Raw genomic sequence first — 12,669 nt, forward strand, 5'->3', positions numbered from 1 at the left:
ATGCATCGCCAGAGGCTGGCTGAGAGGTGTCTGACCAGGCAGCCCAGGCCTGAGGGAACACAAGGAACTGAAAAGGCAGATAGGAGGGAAGGCGATCTTGGGCCCCGGAGCAGGCTTCAGATGGACCCCTCTGACCTCAGCACAGACCCCAGGGAGCTCTGTTCGAGAAGCCCAGGGACTCAAGAAGCCCCTAGTTTCAAAAGGGATCTGTTTGTATCCAGTCTGAAGCTGCTGCCTTTGAAAGAATTTCAGGGTGTAATCGCCCTCTGCCCTGGGGTGGTGCAGTGTGGGGCACTGGCCTGAGCCCAGTGTTCCACGAGGGGCCAACAAGGTTGTGGGGGTGGGTAGGTGAATGAGGAGGGCTGACTGCACACTCAAAGGCTGCTCAGGCCGAGGGGAGGCCTGGACTTGGAACAGGAAACTTACGTAGAACTCTGGCCCCAGAACGTGCTTTGGACCTCAGTAGGCCACCATGGGCCCGATTGGCAAGGTGTCTTGGCAACTAGCAAACGCGCATGCACAGTTGGAGGCCAGTGGTGGGGGCTGACTGCACAGATGTGGCTGCCGTGGGCCCAGGATGGCCTGGATCTTGAGAAACAGCCATGAGTAGCGCCTAGGTGTGGCTGCAAGCTCCTGGTGGGCTGTGGCATCTGCAGAAGCCAAGCTCTGTTCTACACAACTGCATGTACCACCCCTGAAGGCCGAGCTGGAGCAGTCGGGGCTGCCTTTATAGGGAGAGACTGGGGGATGCTCAGGCTGCCCTCCAGAGAGGCACTTCATCTTTGCTGGAGAAACCTGGGACCCCTCAAGCAGCCAGTCCACCTGGGGAGGGGCAACCTGCCACTTGAGACTGTTTTCATGTGGGCTCCCGATGCCATTCTGATGCTCTGGAGTCGACCTGGAGCCCCATAGGACAGGAGGCCACGGTGGGCTGGTGGGCTGGCACGGTGCAGGTCAGGGTGCCAGGGTCCTGGAGCAAGGCAGTTGTAGGAAGAGGCCGTGCCCCAGGTGTATCTACTCTGTGGGTCCCTGAAGTCAGTCTCAGTGAAAGTCTTGGCTGACACAGAGGTGCACATTGCCACTGGAGGCCGAGCTGGAAGCAGTGGCACACCCTTGTCAGCTCTGGTCTGGAGGCAGCACGGCTGGTTTATCTTTTACAAAAGACCCCAGAGCCTGGATTGCTGGTAAAGCCGGCGATCCCGTCAGGTAGGCAGGCAGGCTCGATGCGGACTGAGTGCTCCCAGTCTGTTTTTTAATTTTTTAAAAACATTTTATTTATTTGACAGATCACAAGTAGGCAGAAAAAGGTGGGGGGGGGGCGTAGTGGGAGGGGGGGAAGCAGGCTCCCCGCTGAGCAGAGAGCCTGATTCGGGGCTTGATCCCAGGACCCTGAGATCATGACCTGAGCCGAAGGCAGAGGTTTAACCCACTGAGCCACCCAGGCACCCCTGCTCCCACTTTTATACTGCCTCCTCGGAAACATTCTCAGGGGTGGGCTCCCTCTGCCCAGGAGGCTCTGTTGTGGTGGAGATTTGAGCAGAGTTCCTCAGGCAGAGAGACACCCGGTCTCCTCAGCACAGGTCAAGGTGAGGCTCGGCATGCAGATGCAGGGAGCCAGGGACTAGCAGAGGGCATGTGTGCAGTGGGGTTGGCTCTTGTGCATGGGTGTTGGGCTCTCCAAGTCCTCCCTAATTCCAGCTCTGTTACACAAAGGAGCCTGTTCCCTGCATCCTCCCTGCCCCCCCAAGGTAAAGCTGGAGGAACATGGACCGCTTTGGCCAAACAGTGCCCGTGTGGCTGTCGGGGTACTTTGCGAAGACATGTCTGGGAACCTTGATTCCTGGTAGCCTTGGGATGCCATCAGGTACACAGCCTGGGGACTATTGTTGACTCAGAAACATTTTGTGGGGGAGGGCGCTCTCTGCCCTGGAGGGTGTTCAGGTGGTTTGAGATCCACTGGAGGCCCAGAAGCCTGGAGGGCCCTGGCTGGCCCCACTGCCCTCAGTGGCCAGGAGGTGGGGTGCAGTAGAAGTCGGGGGCACTGTGAGAATTGCACAATGTAGGGGATCCCGAGCCCAAGGGGCCAGGCAGGTGTTGTGAGTAGGTAGGAAGTGTGAGGGTAGGAAGCATCTGCCTCATTTTCATCATTGAATCTTGCTCTGAGGATAGAGCTGGAGGAATCTGGTGAGTCCGCACCCCCACCCTCGGCAAGTCTGTTGGGGGACCCACCCAGACAACAGACCTCTGAGAGCCTTGGCTGTTAGGTAATCCCTGTCCCCATCAAGCATGCTGTCCAAAAGGCGTCTTTCTCCAGCCAGTTTCAAGCTGCCACCTTTGAAAGAATTGGGGGGAGTAAGGTGTCTGGACTGGGGATATGTGGGTCTGGGGAGGCTGGCTGGATTCCAGAAGGCCAAGAGGAAACCAGCAGACTCCTGGATGCCTTTCACATGTGGGCCTGCTGGACCTTAAGCTCCTGCCCACATAGTTCTTAAATAGATTGGGCAGGCTAGAGCCTTTTCTACGGACTCGTTTAAGTAGAACTGGCTTTCTTTTAGAACAAGTTTATCTCGGTGTGAAGGGTAAGTTGTATCCCCAGAGAGAGAGAAGTCCATCTCCTGACCTCAGGACCTCATTCGGAAGGACCTTTGCAGTTATAAGCAGGTAATAGGAGCCATTAGAGCGTCCCTAATCCTGTGTGACTTGTGTCTTTATAGAAAGAAGAGGGACATAGACACGGGAAAAGCCATGTAAAGACAGACAGTGGTGGAAGAGGCACCCCCACGCCCAGGGGATCCCTGGAGCCTCCAGAAGCTGTGGTCCCTGGGGGTGGGGGTGGGGGAGCAGACTGTTCATGCTCCCTGTGTGGTGAGGGGTGGGGCGGTGGAGGGTTCCCTGTGCCCCGGGTGGTGGTTGGTGCTGTCTCCTGCATGGTGGGGGTCTCAGAAGGTTCCACATCCCTTGCGTGGTGGGAGGTGGGGGGTGGATGGTTCCACATTCCTTGCGTGTGGAGGGGGATGGTTCTGTGACCCCTGAATGGCTGGTAGGGGAGGGGTCTCAGATGGTTCCGTGTCCCCTGCGTGGCCGTGGGGAGCAGCTCCCACGGGATGCTCAGCAGCAAGCTGGTTCCACAGGAGACCGCAGGCGCTGAGCCCCCACCCCTGCTTGGCCAGCACAGCCTTCCTCTTGGGCCTCTGGTGGGGCAGGGCATCCCCCCGGGTCTGACCACAGTGCAGGTTACTCCGCGCGCCGTGTGCCCTGCGGCTGTGAGTCACAGTTACTGCGGTGGAAGCACGCGGGGTGAACGCGATTGGGCTGGACACGGGAGTGAAGGTGGGACACTGGCCTGCGGGTGGGTGACGGTGAAAACATGGTGCCCGGGCGAGAAGCCAGACCCAGACGGCCACGTGTCTGTGGTTCCGGGGATGGGGGTTTCTGCAATCACCGTGGGAACGTTGGCCACTCGTGAGGGTGCGGCCGGGCCCTGAGGTTCGTGTTTCCAGTGAGGCAGGTGTATGGCGCGTGAAGTCGGCGTCCCTGCAGGTGCTGCGTGGGAAACAAACCGCTCGGGGAGCTGGGAGCGGGGCTGGCACGTCTGCCCACGCGCCCTGACCGGCCCGCACTGCTCCGCTCGCCCCCCAGCAGAAGGGGTGTGGACCGGAGCAGCCCTTCTTTCTCTTCCAGGGGTGCACAGCGCTGAGCCGTGCGCCAGCGGCCAGGGCAGCAGTGTGGTGTGCGGAGTGACGAGAAGCTCGGCCCCTGGCTGCGCTCTCTGAGTCCTGAGCCCGGGGTCAGCGCGTGGGGGCTTCCTCCTGGGGGTCGCTGCTCTGCGTCCCTCAGGGAGGGGGTTCTGCCTCCGGCCTGGGGCTTGATGCGGCCCCGCATTAGGATTTTCCTGGTGGAAACATGCCACTTCTGCTAGTTTGTTGGGAAGAACGCCTTTTTTTAAAAGTAAAGAACTTTACACTTTACGTATTACAAATTATTTTGTGTATGTGGAAATATAAAATGGTAATTACAAAGCCATCATCCAGATCACGAAACAGAGCACAGAGATTAAGTGCCCAGGAGCACATTGCCCTGGTCAGAACCTCCTCCCGGCCCCCAGACAACCGTTGTTGACTCTGGTGGTGACGGTATTCTGGTGCTCGTGGTTGGCTCCACAGACGCGCGCAGAAACAACTTGGCCGGTGCAATTGGTGTTGTCACTCCCCACCCTTTTTTCAGTTTTTAAAAAATTTAAATTCAGTTAGCCAAGCAATACCACATCATTAGTTTCAGATGTAGTGCTCAGGGATTCATTAGTTGCACAGAACACCCGGTGCTCATCCCACACGTGCCCTCCTTAATGCCCATCACCCAGTCACCGCATCTCCTCACCCCTTCCTTCTGCGACCCTCAGTTTGTTTCCCGGAGTCCAGAGTCTCTCATGGTTTGTCTCCCTCTCTGATTTCTTCCCCTTCAGTTCCCCCTTCCTTCCTCTGTGGTCCTCCGTGCTATTCCTTATGTTCCTCGTAGGAGGGACACCGTATGATAATTGTCTTTCTCTGCTTGACTTATTGCACTTAGCTTAATTCCCTCCAGTTCCATCCACAGCAATGTACGGTAATAGTCATCCTTTCTGACGGCTGAGTAGTATTCCATTGTGTATATGGACCTCATCTTCTTTATCCACTTGTCTGTTGATGGGCATCTCGGCTTTTCCCACAGTTTGGCTATTGTAGACATTGCTGCTGTGAGCATTGGGGTGCACGTGCATCTGTATCTTTGGGGTAAATTCCCAGTAGTGCAATTGCTAACCCCACACACCCACAGGCACCCAGGCCCAGCCTTCTCACCCTCCAGTTGCCCTGCTGTTCCCAGACCAGACACAGACCTGTGTGTGCACAGCCCTGCACCTGGGACAGTGACCCATCCTGCAGGGCTCTGGGGATAAACCCTGGGCAGAAGCTCGAACCCCCACACCCAGTCCCACCCAGCTAGCCTTGACCTTGTACATGACCTGTCCACTGGGCATCTGACCCCTCATCAACCTGCTCTTGCTTGGGACATCTCCAACCACATGAGCCCTCTTGACACACACAGGCCCACACAAGTGCACACATGCACACGCCCATGGGGAGGGGACTTGGGGCTGCACAGGTGGGATCAGAGTGTGTGGGGCTGGGTGGCTGGCTCTGGGCTTCCCAGTGTCACCTTTCGGTCCTTCTGGCTAAATGGCTAGAGGCATTGGGGATCCCTGATGTGGCATCCCCAGTGAGGGAAAGTGTTTGCAGGGTGCACTGTCCTCTGCCTGCAGCCTTCGAACTTTGGGATACAGCATGCAAACATGTTCTTCATTCAAGGATCTCCAACAAAATGGACGAGGACAGCAGCTGTCTCTGGAATGTGGGTGCCTGGTTACCTGGGTTCCAAATTCTGTTGGGCTCTGTCGTCAGGGAAGTGAGGTCACCACTGCCTGGGGCCTGCTTATCCAACTTCCTTCTCACACAAGAATCTCTCCAAGGGCCCCCTTCCCCCAGGTGCTCACTGCTCACCCTCCAACCCATGCTTCATCCATACAGTGACACCCACATAGCCCACCCACAGCCCCCATGAGGCCAGGGTACAGCCGGTGTCCCTGCTGTGGGGACAGAGCTGGGTTCAGACCAGGCTCCTCCTTGTGTCCAGGGCTGTGACTCCGGACAGACTGTGTGCCTCTCAGGGCTTCCCCAGTCTTCCTGTCTGCACATTGGGAGTGTTCTGGCTTCTATTTCTAGGGATGCCACCGGGGGGCACCTGTACATACATTCCATACCTGCTATCACAGGAGGCTGGTGCACACACTTGGCAATGCAAGGGTGAGCCAAGGGCTGGTCTTGGCATGGAACATGCCAAGGGGCCTGGATCTGCTCTGGGGTCCAGGCAAAACCACCCTCCTCCTGCCCATCTCCCATCCCCCATGGGCAGGTTGCAATGAACGGATTCAGATCTTGTTCCTGGTAATGGAGACTTCCAGGGGTTCCCTTTAGGTTTAGGCTCAGGTCCCATGGCCTTGTCTGCGCCCACATGCTGGGTAGTCCCCACAGCAGTTCGCAGGCATTTCTGCATCCTGGCCACACATCCCTGTGGAATCCTCTCCCCAGGGTGGATGGCTTGTGTGACTGTGCTCTATAGGATGGGGTGAAATGATGGAGTGTCATTTCCAACCTGATTGAGGAAAGTCTGTGACTTCTCCTTGTTCCTTGTCTTCTGTGTTCAATCTCTGTTTCCTTCTCTGTCTATGTCCCCCAGGAGCAGGATCTGTGGGCTCCCAGGGGTGATGTGAGAGACCTCAGGAGCCTCCCTTGTCCCTGTTTCCCTCTCCTGTCCTGGTGTTCAGTTTCTTACTGAGGCCTCCTCACACTGACCATAGCACTGACTCTGGAACCTCTTCCAGACAGGGACCCTGAGGCTGCAACAAGGGGGCTCCTGACCTTGGCCCCCAGACCAGTGGTCCAGTGCTCTGCCATGTTCTGCAAACCCAGGTCCTCAGCCCCCCAAGTCCCCAGGCTGTCCTCTGCTCAGAAGGACCTTGACGGAATACAAAGCATTTCCCCAGGGGAGCACAGTGGGTCAGGGATAAAGATGCAAGGTCAACAGGCTCTTCTACAAGCCTGTGGGACCCTAGGGACACCCTGTCTCTGCAGCCCAGTTGGCAGAGGAGTAAGCTGAGGCCTTTTGTGCTGTAGCCCCATCTGGACTTGGGGTGGGGGGTAATCTCATCCTGCTTCCGGTAGTCTGGGGTGGTGATGGACACTAGACCCCAGAACCTGTCATCCCCCAGTGCCCTGACAACCCCTCTGGACCCCTTGGAGACCTCCTGACCATCAGCCTGGCATTTCTCCCCTCCCCATGCCATGGATCTGGGTTCTTGCCAGGAGTCCTGATGCCCCTGCTTCATGGCCCAGCTGTCTCCCACCTCTTCTTTCCCCCTTGTCACCCACCTCACTCCCAGGGTGTCCTCCCCTTCTGAGCCCCAGCTGGGAAGTCAGACTTGTGTGTGTATGTATGTGTGCGTGTGTGTACAGTGTGCATACCCGTACATGCCTGGGGATGCCCAAGGTGGCTATTCCCGAGGATCTGAGGGGCTCTCACCCCCAAAGCAAACTCATGGGAGGGTTGGGGCTGGTCTAGGACTGCAGAGCAGTCCTGCTCCTTGGACTCTATACCCCTCATTTGTCCTGGGCCAGTTCCTTCCTCTTTTGACCCCAGGTTCCCAACCATCCTTGAGGTTTGGACATGCAAATGCATGAACTTGGCCACTCTGCCACGTGTAGGTGGAGGGCAGGTGCATCAGGCACACAGGCCTCCCTCCTGAGAGGGTCAGGTGTGCACAGGAGACCTTCACACAGCACCTGTGCCGTGACACAACCCTGAGGCAGATGTGCACGAGACCCATGATTCCGCACCTGACCAGCTCCCATGTTCCCTCACCACCACCAAGTGCTCTGTGGCCCCAAAGTCTGCTGAGCCCCGGAGCCATGCCCACCTTGGGCAGCAAGCCTCAGGGTGCAAGGCCAGATGGACTGCACATTTAGGGACAGAAATGAATACCCCCCACCCAGCTGGCCTGGAATGCAGACTCCCTCCCAGGGTCCAGCTAAGTGCAGTGCTGGGCCAGAGGACCTGGAGGCATCAGTGAAGACTGACTCAGAACAGGGAGATCAGTCTGCCGCTTCCCCTTCTTCTGTCCTCTTCCTGCCTTGTCTCCTGATAGGACTCAGGGACAGAGATCCAGCCTGTCCCTGGATGCAGCCCTGGCTGGAGTCAGAGGTGTGGCAAAGAAGCCAGGGAGGAGGGACCCACCACCATGTTGCTCGAGTGTGAGGGTGTTGTTACCATAATGAGGGACACCGTGGGCACTCATGGACGTCAGCCATTTTAGACATGAGCAGTGGCCCCAGGACTCGGCCCCTGCCCCCTCCTTCACTCTCCACGAGTCCCCACGTCTCCCCCAATCCCATCCGTGTCTGCAGCCAGTCCTCCCGCCAGCCCCAGGAAATTCTGCTGCTTGGGGTGGAGGGTGCAAACTCATTACAAGCTGGAGCTGAACAAGCCCTATGGTTTCGGGTCCTGGAGCCCCACAGTGAGGAGAGGTGGTGCGGGGCAGGAGCTGGGAGAGGGCAGAGTGGACTCACCTGGGGGGCTCTGGGTCCCTGGTCAGCAGAGACCCTGTTGTGTGCTGGTCCCTAGGGCACCCAGACTCCAGATTCTGGGTAGGCTCTGGGAGGGAGACCAGAGTGTCTCCTGCTAGCTCAGGGTATAGAGTAGATAAACTAGTTGAAAACAAAAAAAAAAAAACCAAACAAAAACAAACCAAAAAACTCCAAACAAACCCCAAAACGATTTAAACTGGAAGACTGAGGAATCATGAGGCTAAAGCCCCAAGTTATAGATACTGTTTTCCCTTAGTGCTGGGGTTTTGGCAGTTCTGTGTGATCTGTAAACTTGGTATTGTAGATGTTCTTGCTGATCCTCTGCGGGAGGGGCCCATTGTGCTGATTCTCAGGTTTCTTTACCCCAGGCAGAATTGCACCCCCCTTGCCAAGGGGCCAGGCTCAATGTAAGTGACTCCAGATTGCTCTGCGTGGCTTTTGTTCCCTGAAGGCTTTCCGAACTGCTTTAGAGGATGGAAATGGCTGCACCCTGATCTCCAGGTCTGGGATGCCCCACCCTTCAGTGCAGCCTCACAAAACATCCATTCTTGTCTCCCTCATCTCTGTCCAAACTCTATGCTCACCCAGCCCTTGACCAGGCATGCTCATTTCAGGCAGGCGGCCCCATTTGGAATTTCCAAACCCTGCAAACTCCTGTGACACACACCTGCACTGTACCTCTCTGAGAAAAATGGGGGTTCTTTCCAGGGTTCTTGCTGGGCCTCTGCTTGGAGAACAGCGGCCCAAATATGCCGTGGTTCACAGTGTATGGCAACACAGAGCTGAAAGCCCACTCCTAGGCTTGCTGATTGTGGGTGGCCTCCCAACGCTGAAGCTTGGGAACTCTGCTGTACTCAGGCATCCCCTGTTCTTTCTGTGATGCTGGGGATCCGAGACCAGGCTCTCCCACCTAGGATTCCACTCCGCTTCACCATCTGAGCGCCTTTCATTCAGGGACGTCCCTCACCTGAGCAGACTTCTGAAAGTTCTGATTTTGCCCTCAGCTGCTATGTCATTTTCTGGTCCCCAGCTTACACACGCTCCCTCCCCCATGCTTAACCTTCCAATATACCACCTCAGGTTCACTTCTCTGCACTTCCTACCTTGCAAAAGTGTTTGCTTTTCAATTTGTAGAATTACAGCATTTACCCCTTTGGAGCTCACCTGAATTCTCAGGTGTTCAGAATTATTTGGTAGCTAGCTGAATTCAAGGGACCAGATGAAACGTGGGTCTCCTAATTTTCCTCCATCTTCCTCTTCAAGAGTTTTTAATTGTTTTATAATTTCAGTGTATGTTGGATTCTGTCAAGCATGTTTTTGGTATTTATTGATGCCATCCTATGATTTTTATTTTTCATTTTGTTGATGCAGTATATCATATGGTTGTTTTTTAGATATTAAGTCATCCTTGCATTCCTGAAATAAATTTCACTTGATCACAGTGTACAACCCTTTCAATGTATTGGTTGTTTTTAGAAAAAAAGATTTTGAGAGAGAAAGAGTAGTGTGGGGAGGGGCAAAGAGAGACAGAGAATCTGAAGGCAATTCCATAACACAGAGCCCAACATGTGGCTCGATTTCACAACCCTGAGATCATGACCTGAGCTGAAATCAAGAGTTGAAAGCTTAACTGACTGAGCCACCCAGGCCCCCCTTAATGTATTGTTGAATTTGGTTTGGTAATATTTTTTGAGGATTTTTGCATCTATATTATCAGAGATACTTTTATTTTTATTTTTTAAATTTCTTTTCAGTGTACCAGAATTTATTGTTTATGTACCACACCCAGTGCTCCACGTATTACATGCCTCCATAATACCCACCACCAGACTCCCCCACCCTCCCACCCCCACCCCTCCAGAACCCTCAGATTGTTTCTCAGAGTCCACAGTCTCTCATGGTTCATCTCCCCCTCTGATTTCCCTCAACTCCCTTCTCTCCATCTCCCCATGTTCGTGTTATTTCTTATGCTCCACAAATAAGTGAAACCAGATGATAATTGACTCTCTCTGCTTGACTTATTTCACTCAGCATAATCTCGTCCAGTCCCGTCCATGTTGCTACAAAAGTTGGGTATTCATCCTTTCTGATGGAGGCATAATACTCCATAGTGTATATGGACCACATCTTCCTTATCCATTTGTCCATTGAAGGGCATCTTGGTTCTTTCCACAGTTTGGTGACTATGGTCATTGCTACTATGAACATTGGGGTACAGATGGACCTTCTTTTCACTCCATCTGTATCTTTGGGGTAAATACCCAGTAGTACAATTGCAGGGTCATAGGGAAGCTCTACTTTTAATTTCTTAACGAATCTCCACACTGTTTTCCAAATTGGCTGCACCAACTTGCATTCCCACTGAGAGTGTAGGAGGGTTCCCCTTTCTCCACATCCCCTCCAACACATGTTGTTTCCTGTCTTGCTAATTTTGGCCATTCTAACTGGTTTAAGGTGGTACCTCAATGTGGTTTTGATTTGAATCTCCCTGATGGCTAGTGATGATGAACATTTTTTCATGTGTCTGTTAGCCATTTGTATGTCTTCATTGGAGAAGTGTCTGTTCATGTCTTCTGCCCATTTTTTGACATGATTATCTGTTTTGTGTTGAGTTTGAGAAGTTCTTTATAGATCCTGGATATCAGCCTTTTGTCTGTATTGTCATTTGTGAATATCTTCTCCCATTCTGTGGGTTGCCTCTTTGTTTTGTTGACTGTTTTCTTTGCTGTGCAGAAGGTTTTGATCTTGATGAGGTCCCAAAAGTTCATTTTCGCTTTTGTTTCCTTTGCCTTTGGAGACATATCTTGAAAGAAGTTTCTGTGGCTGATATCAAAGAGATTACTGCCTATGTTCTCCTCTATGATTCTGATGGCATCCTGCCTCAAGTTGAGGTCCTTTATCCATTTCGAGTTTATCTTTGTGTATGGTGTAAGAGAATGGTTGAATTTCATTCTTCTACACATAGCTGTCCAGTTTTCCCAGCACCATTTATTGACGAGACTGTCTTTTTTCCACTATATATATTTTCCTGCTTTGTTGAAGATTATTTGACCATAGTGTTAAGGGTCCATATCTGGGCTCTCTGTTCTGTTCCATTGATCTATGTGTCTGTTTTTATGCCAGTACCATGCTGTCTTGGTGATCACAGCTTTGTAGTAAAGCTTGAAATCAGGCAACGTGGTGCCCCCAGTTTTGTTTTTCTTTTTTAACATTTCCTTAGCAATTCGGGGTCTCTTCTGATTCCACACAAATTTAGGATTGTTTGCTCCAGCTCTTTGAAAAATGCTGGTGGAATTTTGATCAGAATACCATTGAAAGTATAGATTGCTCTTGGCAGTATAGACATTTTAACAATGTTTATTCTTCCTATCCATGAACATGGAATGGTCCTCCATCTTTTTGTGTCTTCTTCAATTTGTGTCTTCTTCAACTTCTTTTATGAGTTTTCTGTAGTTCCTTGAGTACAGATCCTTTACCTCTTTGGTTAGGTTTATTCCCAGGTATCTTATGGATCTTGGTGCTATAGTAAATGGAATCAATTCTATAATTTCCCTTTCTGTATTTTCAGTGTTGGTGTATAAGAAAACAACTGATTTCTGGGACACCTGGGTGGCTCAATGGGTTAAGCAGCTGCCTTTGGCTCAGGTCATGATCCCAGCGTCCTGGGATCAAGTCCCACATTGGGCTCCTTGCTCAGCAGGGAGTCTGCTTCTCCCTCTGCCTCTGCCTGCCACTCTGTCTGCCTGTGCTCACTCTCTCTGACAAATACATAAATAAAAATCTTAAAAAAAAGAAAGCAACTGATTTCTGTACATTGACTTTGTATCCTGCCACATTACTGAATTTATGTGTGTGTTCTAGTAGTTTGGGGGTGGAGCCTTTTGGGTTTTCCATATAAAGTATCATGTCATCTGCAAAGAGAGAGTTTGAGTTCTTTATTGCCAATTTGAATACCTTTTATTTCTCTTTGTTGCCTGATTGCTGTTGCTAGGACTTCTAATACTATGTTGAACAAGAGTGGTGAGAGTGGGCATCCTTGTTGTGTTCCTGATCTCAACGGGAAGGCCGTCAGATTTTCTCCATTGAGGATGATATTTGCTGTGGATTTTTCATAGATAGATTTTACGAAGTTGAGGAATGTTCCCTCTATGCCTATACTTTGAAGCATTTAAAAATATTTTATTTATGTATTTGACAGAGAGATCACAAGTTGGCAGAGAGATAAGGGGAAGCAGCCTCCCCACTGAGCAGAGAGCCTGACTGGGGGCTTGATCCCAGGACCCTGAGATCATGACCTGAGCCAAAGACAGAGGGTTAACACACTGAGCCACCCAGGTGCCCCCTTTGAAGCATTTAAATCAGGAATGGATGCTGGATTTTGTGAAATTCTGTTTCTGCATTAACTGAGAGGTTCTTCTTCTTCAACATGTGGTTCCTCCTCCTCCTCCTCTTCTTCTTCTTCTTCTTCTTCTTCTTCTTCTTCTTCGACATGTGG

This window comes from Mustela erminea, chromosome 21, assembly GCF_009829155.1.
Source record: "Mustela erminea isolate mMusErm1 chromosome 21, mMusErm1.Pri, whole genome shotgun sequence".
Classification (NCBI taxonomy): domain Eukaryota; kingdom Metazoa; phylum Chordata; class Mammalia; order Carnivora; family Mustelidae; genus Mustela; species Mustela erminea.